Raw genomic sequence first — 12,710 nt, forward strand, 5'->3', positions numbered from 1 at the left:
GTGTTAGCAAGGCATGCGTGCAACCAGGGTACACAGGTGTGTACATTTGGGTTTTACTGTTCCACCAACAAACACTACCTGAGTGACTCAAAACAAATGTCTGCAAGTGAGCCATATGACATTCCCCCCACCCCATGCTAATCACAGAATATCCCGGTCCATCGCTATTGGTGGGCCCTGTCCCAATTATCCCGAGGCCTCAGCAGTCTGGTATATTACAGCCAGAGGACCCAGCCTGCTTATTTCCACAGGCCCAACATACCACCCAAAGTGATCTCATCCATCATGTGTGCTGTGTTATAATACTGCCAGCAGTCTGTGGGAGCATGTTTATGAGGGTACGGCATTGTGTCCCCAGCCCTTGTCTGTCCCTGCACAACTGCCATTGGGCGAGCTGTTGAATAAACACACACAAATACTGCACACACATAAACACACATATTGTGGCAACTTCTCCCGCCCTGACTCCACGCCCCTCTTTCAACCTTGTAAAACTTGTTTATCTCCTATTAAGTTCCTTCCATAAACGTCATGTTCATTCAAAATATCCCTGTTTGGAATCATTTGCTTGTTGTTTCCCGACAGTCTTGCTCAAAGCTGAGCCAATCCAACAACTAACGTCATGTTACCGTAAAACCCAGGATATCCAGTCTACCCAGTAAAGTGGCACACAGCCTTTACACTAATGACCAAGTGGAGGTATGGAGGAATGGAGGGAGGGCAAGAGAAGGGGGCAGGGCAGGGGTGTCCAGAGCTGCGTCACCCCTCCCCGAAGTGCTTTCATCTCCCCTGATAAGTGCCATACCTAATCAGGTTAAAGCAGCACATGCCACAGAGGAAGGAAATTCCGGGGCCGAAATGGTAACGTATCTGTTCTGCTCTCATGCATCACATTCCTCCGGCTAATTAGGAGTAAATATCTGACCCCCCCGAGAAACGGTCGCATTAGCGCTGGCCCCCCAGTCGGTGTGGTCCATCTGCGCTCCCACCCTCTCTCTTTTGCGCTTATCTTTTTTCTAGTTTTTTCTTTCCACCCTTCTCTTCTTCCCTCGCTCCTTAAGTTGACACAGAACATAGGGGCAAGCTCTCCGCGGGTTTCTTTTTTACCCCGTCTCTCTTTCATCTCCTCCCTCCTTCTGTCTATTCTGGGGGGGGGGGGGGGGAGGAGGGGGAGGGGGGTTCTCCTCCGGGCGTGAGCCCTCGTCATTACTGACAGGCTCATCAGTTGTTCTCAGTGCAGATTATCTAGTGCCACTGGCCCCCAGGGTCACGGCGTGAGGCTCTCCGGCACTTTCTCTCCCCGACCGCTGCTTTGTCTTGCCACTGATCCACTCCAATGGGTTTTTAGGGTTTGCTGACTCTGAACCAAAGATACCATCAGCTGCGGTCCCATTCTCACTTTTAGTGGAGGCATGCAGGCAGACTCGCAGTGCATCGCAGTTTGGCTGTGTGGAAGCTCACCGTGTTGATTTGTGACATTGAGGGAATGGTTTAATGGTTTTTGTCCTATTCTCAACCAGCTCTCGAAATTAACGGCGTCCCGGGGACGATGAAAAAGATGTCTGGGACAGACTTTTGGACGACTGCGGGATGATAGACCACAACATGGATGAAGAGCTAATACAAATAAAAAACGTTGTCACAACATTGTACTTTAATATGTAGATACAAACCTACATCAAAACATTCCAGCCTTAAATCCAATAGCGATATGTTAGGATTTCTTTCTCTTTTCGGCAGTTACATTAGCCATGTGGGTCACGTTATCGGCCATTCAACCACTTTCAATAGAGTCATGTCAAGTTTGACGTTGTGCAAGAAAGAATATTACTACACACAGGTGGCGGCAGGTATGGCTTGGTTGGGCTAACGTTTTTTTTCAAACTTTTTTTTTTATAAAATTTTTGTAAATTAGTTTTTTACCTTTTTTCCAAACTTTTTTTTTTCAAAACCTTTTTTTCAAACCTTTTTTTTTAAACTTTTTTTTCAAAACGTTTAGACAAATAAAAAAATGCTTTTTTATTAGAAACTTTTAAAACAAAATATTCAAGCCCTGGTCTCAACACCCCCATTCTCTCAGATCCTTCGAGCATCATAGTGCTAATGTTGTAAACTGATAACTTGGCCCAAAGCCTTAAACAACTTTAGAAGGTAGCAAGATCCTTTTCTAATGGTTCCCTAATTATAGTATCTCATGCCTAAACTGTCAGTCTTCCATTTTGATGGAAGGTTTTACAGGTGTACAGATGGCATTCCATATCGGTTTCCTGTGGCCAGACCAATCGGTTTAAGATGCTAGAGTACCTCGAGCAGGCAAACTGAATCATTATCTGCAGACTTTCGCCTTTTAGGTATTGGGCATAACTGTATTACCTAAATGGCAAATGAATATGATTTTTATAAAGGTGATTCTAAATTAGATTCGTATTTATCTTCAGCGAGTCATTTATCTTCAAAGCTGCATTAAGACTCAAAACAGAGCCCAAACAGCAATGTTTAGCCAGCAATGACTCTGTAGTCTATTTACATACAAAGAAGTCCGAGAAATCTGCTTCATGTCTCATCATGTGATTTAATGGCTGATTTAAAGGCCATGCCACGTGCAGAGTACGGAGTACAGACTCCACTCGCAGAGGTTTACACTGCGCCTGACGAGGGAAAAGATGGAGAGGTCGGAGAGTGTGAGTAAAAGAGAGAGAGGGAGAGAGGTGGAGAGAAAAATAAGAGAGGGGAAAAATATGTCGGGATGGAAAAGGATGGAGAGAGAGAAAGAGAGGAAGTATGATGGAGGTGGGAGAGTGTGTTTGTAAGAGAGGGAGAGCGAAAGAGAGAGAGATAGATAGAGAGAGAGAGAGGGAGAGCTGCTTTGGAGGGACATCATGATCCTGACCTGTGCTCAAGTGAATGTCAAGCCACTTTTTTCCAAACTGGATGGTGGTCAAGAGCAACACAATTTGAGGTCGGGGAGTCGACTCAAAGGCTGCGATTGAGGCATGGTGGGCAGTAGCGAGAGCAAGGAAGGGGGATAAGAAGACAGAGAGAGGTAAGCAGGCAGAAGGATTTCAGCAGCAAACGTTTCGACAGTCCGGCCGTACTCCACAGCAAAACAACACATCATCACGATCTCCGTTTTATTACGGGGCATTAACAATTTATGGAGCTTATGAAAAGTGTAGCCATGCCCTCTGACAGCTTACATGCTGTGAAATCGTCGGTGACAAAAAAGATTGAGCCCAAGGAGAGGCTAGTGGAGTCTTGAGCAGATGATAGATCACTATGTGTCTGCCAGCTGTCACAAGCCCAGAGCTCTTGGGTAAATGCTTCATAAATCATCTATGGCCGTCTTGTGACAAGGCTACACATGTTTCACAAAGGCTTTATGAACTTCCATATATTCAGAGTAGCCAGCTATGAAGTGCTTTGGAGAGGGGGAAGGGAGGCTTTGGAGAAGGCGGGGGGGGGGGGGGGGGGGTTCAGTACTGTCTATGGTGTGGTCACAGGCGTATTTCACAGCTCTTGGGACCCTAGATGTTAGCGAAGGACCGGCGTGGCAAGGCTGAGCGCTCTGGAGCGAATAAGGGCCATGTCTGTCCACAGCGGCTCGCGTTCACACAAACGTCACGCCGCTTTCACATGTTTACCGGCCCCAGAGTGTTGACTCCGCTGACGGTAATTAGCTGATCAGAAAAACGGTTTTCTCTTTGAAGTGTTTGTCAAACAAACAACTTCTAAATGCTTCCAGACACAGCGCCAGGAACTATTTTCAGCTCACTACGACTGCCGTTTCAGTCCGAGGGATGAAAATAATGAGGATGAGGTTGAAATAACTAGTGTTGGCTATATATAGGGTAAATGGATATACGCTGTCCTTATGATGACAGTGTGACTCTGAATTTTTCTATTCTATTCTCAACTACAACCGACTATTAGCTTGTGATTGCAGACAGACCTACTCATTACTCTGAACATTACTCCCTGTTAAGTCACTTTAAACATGATCATACAGTTAAAGTAAATGAATGTGGACAAACCAAAGTGTCTCCGTTTCACATAAAATTAATAGTAATTTTAAAATGTTCAAACATCAGGTCCATACTTTCACCTCCTATTTAAATCAAATGATTTTACAAGCACATTTTAGACACAGCAATTTCATCTTTAGTAAACACAGAGAAGGATTTCTGCCAAGAATAAATCAAGCAGACCTAAATCTCTCTTAAGTATACTATGATGTATGCCTTGTGAGTGGTGAGTTGACCACACACACTGTCATGCTCCGGGGCTGGGACTGAGGATCGGGGACTGGATCCCAGGTCTAGGGGCAGTGTCTGGGGATGGAAGTGGGAGAGGGCAGGGGGGGTCTGGAGGTTTGGAGCCCTGGAAGCTGGCAGGGAGGCGGTGTGATGAGGCATTAAGGGGGGGGAGGAAAGGAGCCTGGTGGGCAGTGATCTGTGACAGCAGACAGCCGAGGGTCAGCCGCCCTGACAGACCCTCGACACCAAGCAGCCTCCCGGCCCGGGGCCTGTCCACACAAGACACGAGTCAGTGGCGCATTATAGACTTGTTCTATCAAGTGATGTGTGTCTGTGTGTATGTGTCCACTTTCAACATATGTTCATCCCGCTACGTCCCCTCAGAGTGTAGAGCTATTCACACACACGCACACACACAAGCACACGCAAACACATCCTCAGGGAGCAGATCAGCCCAGGTGGTCCAGACCGGAGGGGAAACCTGAGAGTGGCTGAACACCCCCTGGTGCCCCGGCCCTACCTGTGAAGCCTGGCCTTTAGACTGACAGCATGTGTGTGTGTGTGCAACCTAAGCCTTCACACCCCCTGCCTGCAGCTGCCCGCCCGCCTGCCTGCCTGCCTGCCTGCCCGCCTGCCCGGCCCCTTGTCCCTCAGGATCCTCAGGATGCTTCCTAACAGGGCTGTCCGCTTTGCTTTCCGATCCCTGCTCCAACATTAGCACCACAACCGCCTCCACAGGGGAAATCGGAGTCCACCAGATCTGAAAGGGCGGTTGGAGGTGGGATTGAAGGGGCACTGGGGGAAGTGAGCTGGATCAAAAGCAAAAATCTGTGCAGGTCTCCTTTGTTTCATTCCCCTATGCTGGATTCCCCTCGGGCCTTTCCTATCTCCCACCACCCCTGCCCTAGGGCCTTTCCTATCTCCCACCACCCCTGCCCTAGGGCCTTTCCTATCTCCCACCACCCCTGCCCTTAGCATTGGTCATTTAGGGGTGCCGGCTTTGTGATACACGGTCTGTAGACCGCCGACATTTGATCCAAACAATGGAAGGAAGGGTAGGGTAGGGTAGGGGAGAGAGAATGATCTAAGACTCCTGGTGTGTCATTGTGACATATCGTTTTTCACCAAAATTCGTCGCGTTGCATGACTCAGGCGATGCCTAACAGGCAGTCCAGTGCGTAGTTATACGCTGTGAAGAAATCACAAGGGTGAAAGGGTCAAACAAGCCCAGTGTTGTGATTACAGTTTTTTTTGGGGGGGGGTCACATTCTTAACTGTGTGTGTGTGTGTGAGTATGTGTGAGTGAGAGTGTGTGGGAGTTTGTGGGAGTGTTTGTGTGTGTGCGTGTGTTTGTGTGTGCGTGTGTGTGCTTGTGTGTGTGTGTGTGTGAGTATGTGTGAGTGAGAGTGTGTGGGAGTGTTCGTGTGTGTGTGTGTTGCTTGTGTGTGTGTGTCTGAATTTAAGGAAGGGGGGTCTCAGGCTTCTTCCCATTTATCTCCATTTTCATCAATGTGACTTTGTTCTTTCTGTGTCCTGCACCATCAGTCTACATTATGGAAGAAAAAGTAAAGAACACGTCCCCTTTGGGAGGGCACCACTACGCCACACACACACACACGCACACACACACACACACACACACACACACCCAAACCCTCCTCAAAACTAAATCAAAGGTTTAATCAGACACAGCCTGGGGTGGTGAATGGAAACTAGCCACAAACCCCCTCATCAGATGGCTGTTCGCCATTTCGGAGGCCTCCACTGTTCAGTGGCGTGGCCAGGATGGAGTCCTGTACTGTCTGGATCCTTCTGACCGCACAATGGAAAATGGAAAGCGACCACGCCACATTGAGTGATTTTAAACACAGCCACTAAAAAAAAAACTTTCTGGAGACCACAAAAAAAGATGCATGCTTGGCTGGTGAGAACCACACGAGGAATCTGGAGGTGAAGGGATGGGACCTGTCTTTAACAGTGTGAGCCAAGCGTGGTTGCTGGGGGACATGCTCCAGATGAGTCATAGGTGGTCAAGATGGCTACCGGCCACGGGCATTGGCTGGAAAAAGTCCAGAGAAGACAGAGAGAGAGATGGCCTGATTTATAATAACAGATAGGAGTGACCCAAAAGTGAATGTGATGAAAAGTGAATTCGGAGGAGACGCCTGCCAACAATTTCTCTCCTGCTGTTGAATTGACAGAAGGAAAAGATCGAAAGGCAGATAAATTAGGACACTGGAGACAGACAGTAAAAGAGGAGGCAAAGGAGATGAAAACTATGAGTGAGAGAGAGAGAAAAAAGAGAGAGGGGTGGGGGGAGAGAGAGAGAGAGAGAGAGAGAGAGAGGGAGAGGGAGAGAGAGAGGGGGAGAGAGGGGGAGACAGAGAAAGAGACAGAGGGGGGGAGAGATGGAGGGGGAGAGAGAGAAAGAGGGAGAAAGAGGGAGAGAGAGAGAGAGAGAGAGGGGGGGGGGGGGGAAAGGGGGAGAGAGAGAAAGAGAGAGAGAAGGAAAGAGAAGAGAGAGAGGTAGAGGGGGAGAGAGAGAAAGAGAGAGAGAGAAAGAGAGAGAGAGAGAGAGAGAGAGAGAGAGGGAGAGAGAAAGAGAGAGGGAGAGAGGGGGAGAGAGAGAGCCCTGATGTCACAGACGGCACAGAGGCACACGGCAGACAGCAATCACTGCATGTTGCAGCCTGGCCTTGAGCTTGTTTAGATATCATTAAGACGCTCGGCCGCCGCTACTTTGTGCGTAAACACAGCAGCTTTGAGTGTGTTTGTTTCACAGCATGAAACGTCGCCATGCCATATCCTTCATGTCAGTCAGTCTGGAGACACATTGAGGAATGAAGTAAGACAGCACATTTCTAAAGATTTAAATCTGTCCACCAAACTCGGAGCTCGTTTCAGGGAGCACGTTCAAATGATTGTCCCCTTCGAAGTGCAAGCTGAGGGGAAAGCTGCTTGAGGTGGCGGGATGTCAGTAGACAACGGACAGGACAGGACCAAGCTGCAGCACCAGGCTGATCCTGACAAACCTGTGGGATCACTTCAGAGGGGAAGCATTCATTTTGTTCTCAAGTGTTACATGTAAAGAGCCGCTCCCTTATTACACTGGAAATGATAGATTACCCACAGCACTCAAATCACATGTCCGGCAGAAGGCGGTCAGATGCACGGGAAGGGGGGGGCTTCCTACCTTCGCTGTGGCCGCCAGGGCAATTGAGTTCTGCATTTAAATTACGTCAAGGGTAAAATTGGGCTGCAGCTACTCATTAGGACGTGGCAGGAAGTATAATTGGAGAGCATGGCGCCCCAGTGTTTTCTTTTCACCCCTCCTGCTGTTCTCTTCAGTGGATGTAGTATTGTCAGATTGAGACCAATGGGCATATTTCCTTCAGCAGGAACTATAGAGATTTGAAATGTTGGAGGACATTTTATATCTGGGGGCTGTTTGTCTATGGTCCAACACGCAGAGATGTTTACCTCATCAGGCTGGGGTAGTTGGACTGAAATGGATATATAACAGGGCATGAAATAATAGACGGGACAAAACGTAGAGACGGAAAACCTCTTGAAAGAAACATGTTCTGCAGGTAGAGAGCATCCCGTCACGACAAGGCGTCAAACACAAGGTTGAACACTGCCTTGCATAATGCAACCCAGGAAAATGCTAATTCTCCCTTCTCTCCATTAAAATAGACATCCACCAGCGTTCCCCTTATCCCCCCCCCGCCCCCTTCCCTGTCCCTCCACTCTCTCACTCTGTAGAAGTTATTAATGCTGAGTTCATTACAGCTGTTCAAACAGCGGGAGGCTAAGTGACCCATGGTTTAGGAAAACACGGCAATCTACAACGGCAGTGTGTGCGTTAGGGGAGCATAATAACCTTTGTCATAACTCACCGGACGCTCTGCGGAGCTGGGGAGGATGGATGGGGGAGGGGCTAGGGGGCAGAATGGCGGGATGGGGGAAAGGATGGCGTGAAGGGGGGGACATCGACGACAAATGTCTTGAGGAGGGGCTGAAGACACAGCAGGCCCACAAACCTAAAGACCGTATGTGTGTGTGAGAGCGCTTGTGTGCGCGTGCATGTTGGCGTGACAACCCCAAACTCAAACAGGCAGACTGTTCGTACCTGGCAGGCCTGACCAAAAAGGAGGGGATGAGGAAGAGAAGGAGAAGGAGGAGGACAGAATTAAGACCAGGAACTCTTTAAAGTCCCCATTCGTTTCATCTGTTGAGGAGGTCCACAGATCAGAGGAGGCGAGGGGGTCTCTTTTGGGGCCAATTGAGAGGGCCAAAAATAGCGAAGTGACCCCCCCCCCCCCCCCCTCACTCGCTCTCTCCCTGTGACTCATCTGGAGTGGGGTAATTAACAGGAGACGCTCCACCACCATCGTGGCTGAAACCACACGGTGCACAGCCCAGCGATGGGGGCCAAAACAAACGTGCATCAAAGAGAGGAGGTGGGGGAGGGTCGAGGTGGTCGAAGGCGTGTGGGACTTGGATGTGTCACACTTGGAACCCTCTTTGGTATTACCAAACCCTTCCAAAGAGAAGAGAGAGAGAGAGAGAGAGAGAGAGAGAGAGGGGTGGGGGTGGAGAGAGAGAGAGAGAGAGAGAGAGAGGGGTGGAGAGAGAAGGAGCTATGGAGAAAGAGGAGTGCGAGAGCTGCGACCTGTTGACTCTGTCAACTTGATGTTTCTGCTTGATTTTCCAGTTCTAAAAGAAGAGGGTTGAAACTAAGTACAGTACCTTGCACCTTCCTCTTCCTCTCCCCTCTTTCAACCTTTCTCTCTCTCCCTCCCTCTCTTGTGATGATGGAGATGTACTCTGCTGCTAGTGTGTGAACTGTACTGTAGAGGTCCGCGCTCAACTATAATAGGGTGGAATTGGTCCCGTGACATTAAATTACGCTGTCCACACATCAATTAATTCAACACAATTTTCTCCGCAAACAGAACGGTCAATTCACATATCATCATGGGCCCTGCAAAGCAAACACATGGCTTCATCCTCTCTGTCTGTTTTTAGATCAACATTGTTTGCCCAAAGTTCCTACAGACAGTACTGTTAAGTTTTTTTCTTTGCATTAGGAGGTGCAGTGATTTATGTCTATAAGGGGTGTTAGTCTGTGTGCATGTGAACGTATGTGTGTGTGTGTGTGTTTAAGTGAGTGGTCATTTCTATAGGACCACACAGAACACACAGTCCCAACGTTGACCCATACATTGTTCACCTATGAAAAAAACTAACATGTTTTTCTCCTTTTCAAGGGGGACTGTGGAGGAGGAGGAGGAGGAGGAGGAGGGAAGGGGTGGTAAGGATCAAAGTGAAAGCAGCAGTAGATATAAGCTTGTGTTCCTGGCTAGTCAGGGGGTGGGGGACGTCATACCAGACATGGGGAGCACATAATATCCTTGGGCCTAGGGCGTGGTATACTATGGCTCTGCTGGGTGTACTCATTACTCATTGTGTGTGTGTGTGTGTGTGTGTCTGGGGGGGAAGGAGTAGGGCTGGAGAAGAAGCCCACGACGCCCCTGCCACACGCTGACCCGTTGTGTAATGCCTCCCGGGGGTTCGGAATGCAGTCATGATGATTGACTAAGGTGATAGGGCACCTTCAACCTGATACACACACATGTACACGTCTACGGTAAATACACACATGCACACAAACCCCAATGTTGACTAATGCATTGCCACAGGATTCTCTCTAAAAGGTGGGGAGGAGGACAAACATTAATCTTTGTCATTCTCTAAACTTCAAGTTGTGCTTTGTACGTACTGCACTGTACTGGACAGTCCTCTCCCCCCCCCCCCCCCCCCCCCCCCCCCCCCCCCCATCAGACGATGGTGTTTTCCTCACAAAAACTCAAGTCTACTGACGTCGGTTTCTCACACACATGCTGTGAACATCATCTTCTTGTAGAGGACAGAGTGAGAGAGATATTGACAGAGACAGACAGAGAGAGACAGGTGAAGGACCGGGGAGGACCAGATTGAAGAAGTCCCCAGCAGTTTACTAGACGGGGAGCCAGACCTGGACATCTGGGGGCAGAAATGTGGAAAAAATCCCTCTATTATTTCTGTTCCTCTCTCCCTCCGTTCTCCTCGGAGACTTGGTTACATCACCGTCAGTCTCCACATTTCAATAACACTGCCACTGAAGCCTCTCACCAGGGAGGAAGAGTGAGGGAAACCGAGAAAGAGTGACAGAGAGACAGAGAGACAGAATAAGTGGTGACATAAATATATCTGTAAAAATCAGCAAGCAGAAGGAGTACATGAAATTGAGGATATTCAGCCTTTAGTATGCTGGTCTGCCCATAGAGCTCTGTCCTCTCTCTCTTGGCTGTGTTGTTTTGTAATTTGCCCTAGTGGATGTGTAGTGGTAAGTGTATCGACTGGGGCTGGACGAGCCCTCTTTTCAAGCCCCAGCCCAGTGTGTCTTAGTTGGGTAGGTTGGGGAGTGAGGTGGGGGTCTGGTGGTCCCAAGCAGTCCAGGCCATAGCAGACATTTTTGTGGTGAAATCATTAAACCCACGTGCAGCTTTCTCTCTGTGGTCACTGGGGGTCGTGCTCCTCTGCCTTTAGCTGAATAAATCATAAAGTTTGCCGGGGGACCACACAAGAAGAGGCCCCAGCACAGGCAGCCCGGCCAGCCCAGCCAGAGCAAGACACATGCATACACACACACACGCATACACACGCACACACACACACAGCCCTAGACCTTGTTATTTTTCAGGGGAGAAAACACCAGCGGAAAGACAGAGACAGAGAGACAGAGAAAGAGAGAGACATGGAGAAAGAGAGAGAGTATGCACAGTATAAAATGAAGAAAATTATAAAAAGGATAAAAAAGGGACAGTTAATAATAGAATACAGACAAAAATATATTAATATAGAATGAAATCACAGAGAAGCAGAAATAAAGACATACTGTTGAGGACTAAAACACACACATAGACAAACCGGAGAGCGAGGAAGAGAGAGATGTCAACAACATTTGCTAGTAACATCAATTTGAGGAAGTAAAAAATAGAAACATTTTTCTAGACAGGCTCAGGAGCGCCATAAAGTAAAGGGAGAGAGAGACCGAGAGAGGCAGAGAGAGAGAGAGAGAGAGAGAGAGAGAGAGAGAGAGAGAGAGAGAGAGAGAGGGGCAGAGAGAGATTTCTCCCCTCGCTGGGAGACCCCCGGACTGATCCCTCTGACTAGCCAGACTGCTGAAGGAGGAAGGACTGTCCTGTCTGTGGATCCCAGCCTGTCTAGGGAACAGTAAGGCAGGGCAGGCCACCGTGAGTGTGAGTGTGTGAGTGAGTGTGTGTGTGTGTTGTGTGTGTGTATTTGCCGAGTCTGTGTGTGTGTGTGCATGCGTGTGTGGCGAGAGACGACCCAATTACTCCCATACACCACTAAAACAGATCCCGTTTATAAGCGGCGGAACATCCTGTGCGATACCGCAGGCGTTCTGGGATTTGGGACGGAGGAGAGGTGGGGGGGGGTGTCTGTGTCCATCTGAGGAATTCTCCTCTCTTCACTCCTCTCCTTGGGAGCTCTCTGATGAGTTTGGGATAGGAATGGCGAGACGCATGGAGTGACAATTTCCTGTCAACTGGTAAACCCAAGATAAGGAGGAGAACACTAGGCTTCCTCTTCTCTCTACTATGCCTCCACTCCAACAGACAATGACACAAGCGATATTTTTCTGTACAGACAGAAGAAAAAAGACTGAAAAAAATGAAGATAAATCAGCTACCATCAGTTCCAACAAGCGGGGGCATATGTTTAGAGGGAGAGACATTCTTCACTTTTCACTAAAATAACTCAAAATAAATGAATCGATGGTTCCTGAAAACAGAGACCTCCAATATCAGCCAAGAGGAAGTACTACAGGATGCCCTGGTGGCTCAACAAGTAAAGCGTGTACCACATGGGTTTAGGTCTTAGCACAGCAGGCTAGGTTTGAATCCGGCCTGGGTTGTTTGCTGCATGTCTTCCCCTTTCCCCTGCCTTTCCAGTCTACCTTAAACTATACCATCCAATGAAGCATGAAAATGCGAAAAACATATCTTGAAAAAAGAGGATGTACTACGCCAAATTCCTATTCAAACTACTGTCAACTAGAATGAACCTGCTACAGTCAACCAACCATCGTAACCCAGCTTGATTCATAAGCAGTGCATTTGCACCTTAACAGTCTGCATTTTTCCTCTTCCTTCTTATACTTTTATATCAACTACTCTGAAACATGACCCCCTCAACCCCGATCACCTGACCAAAGGCCGGGGTCGTCACACGTGTCATGGTGAGAATGTAAGTGGCGGCAGGGCAGGAGAGAGACAAGAGGGCCGAGGTGTAATTCTATCCTCACCTTTAGAGGAGGCCAGAACACCTCCTGACCCGGGCCACACATTTAAGCATGACCTCTGACCCTGTGACCACACCGGTGGT

The sequence above is a fragment of the Osmerus mordax genome, chromosome 14 (genome assembly GCF_038355195.1).
Source record: "Osmerus mordax isolate fOsmMor3 chromosome 14, fOsmMor3.pri, whole genome shotgun sequence".
Lineage (NCBI taxonomy): Eukaryota > Metazoa > Chordata > Actinopteri > Osmeriformes > Osmeridae > Osmerus > Osmerus mordax.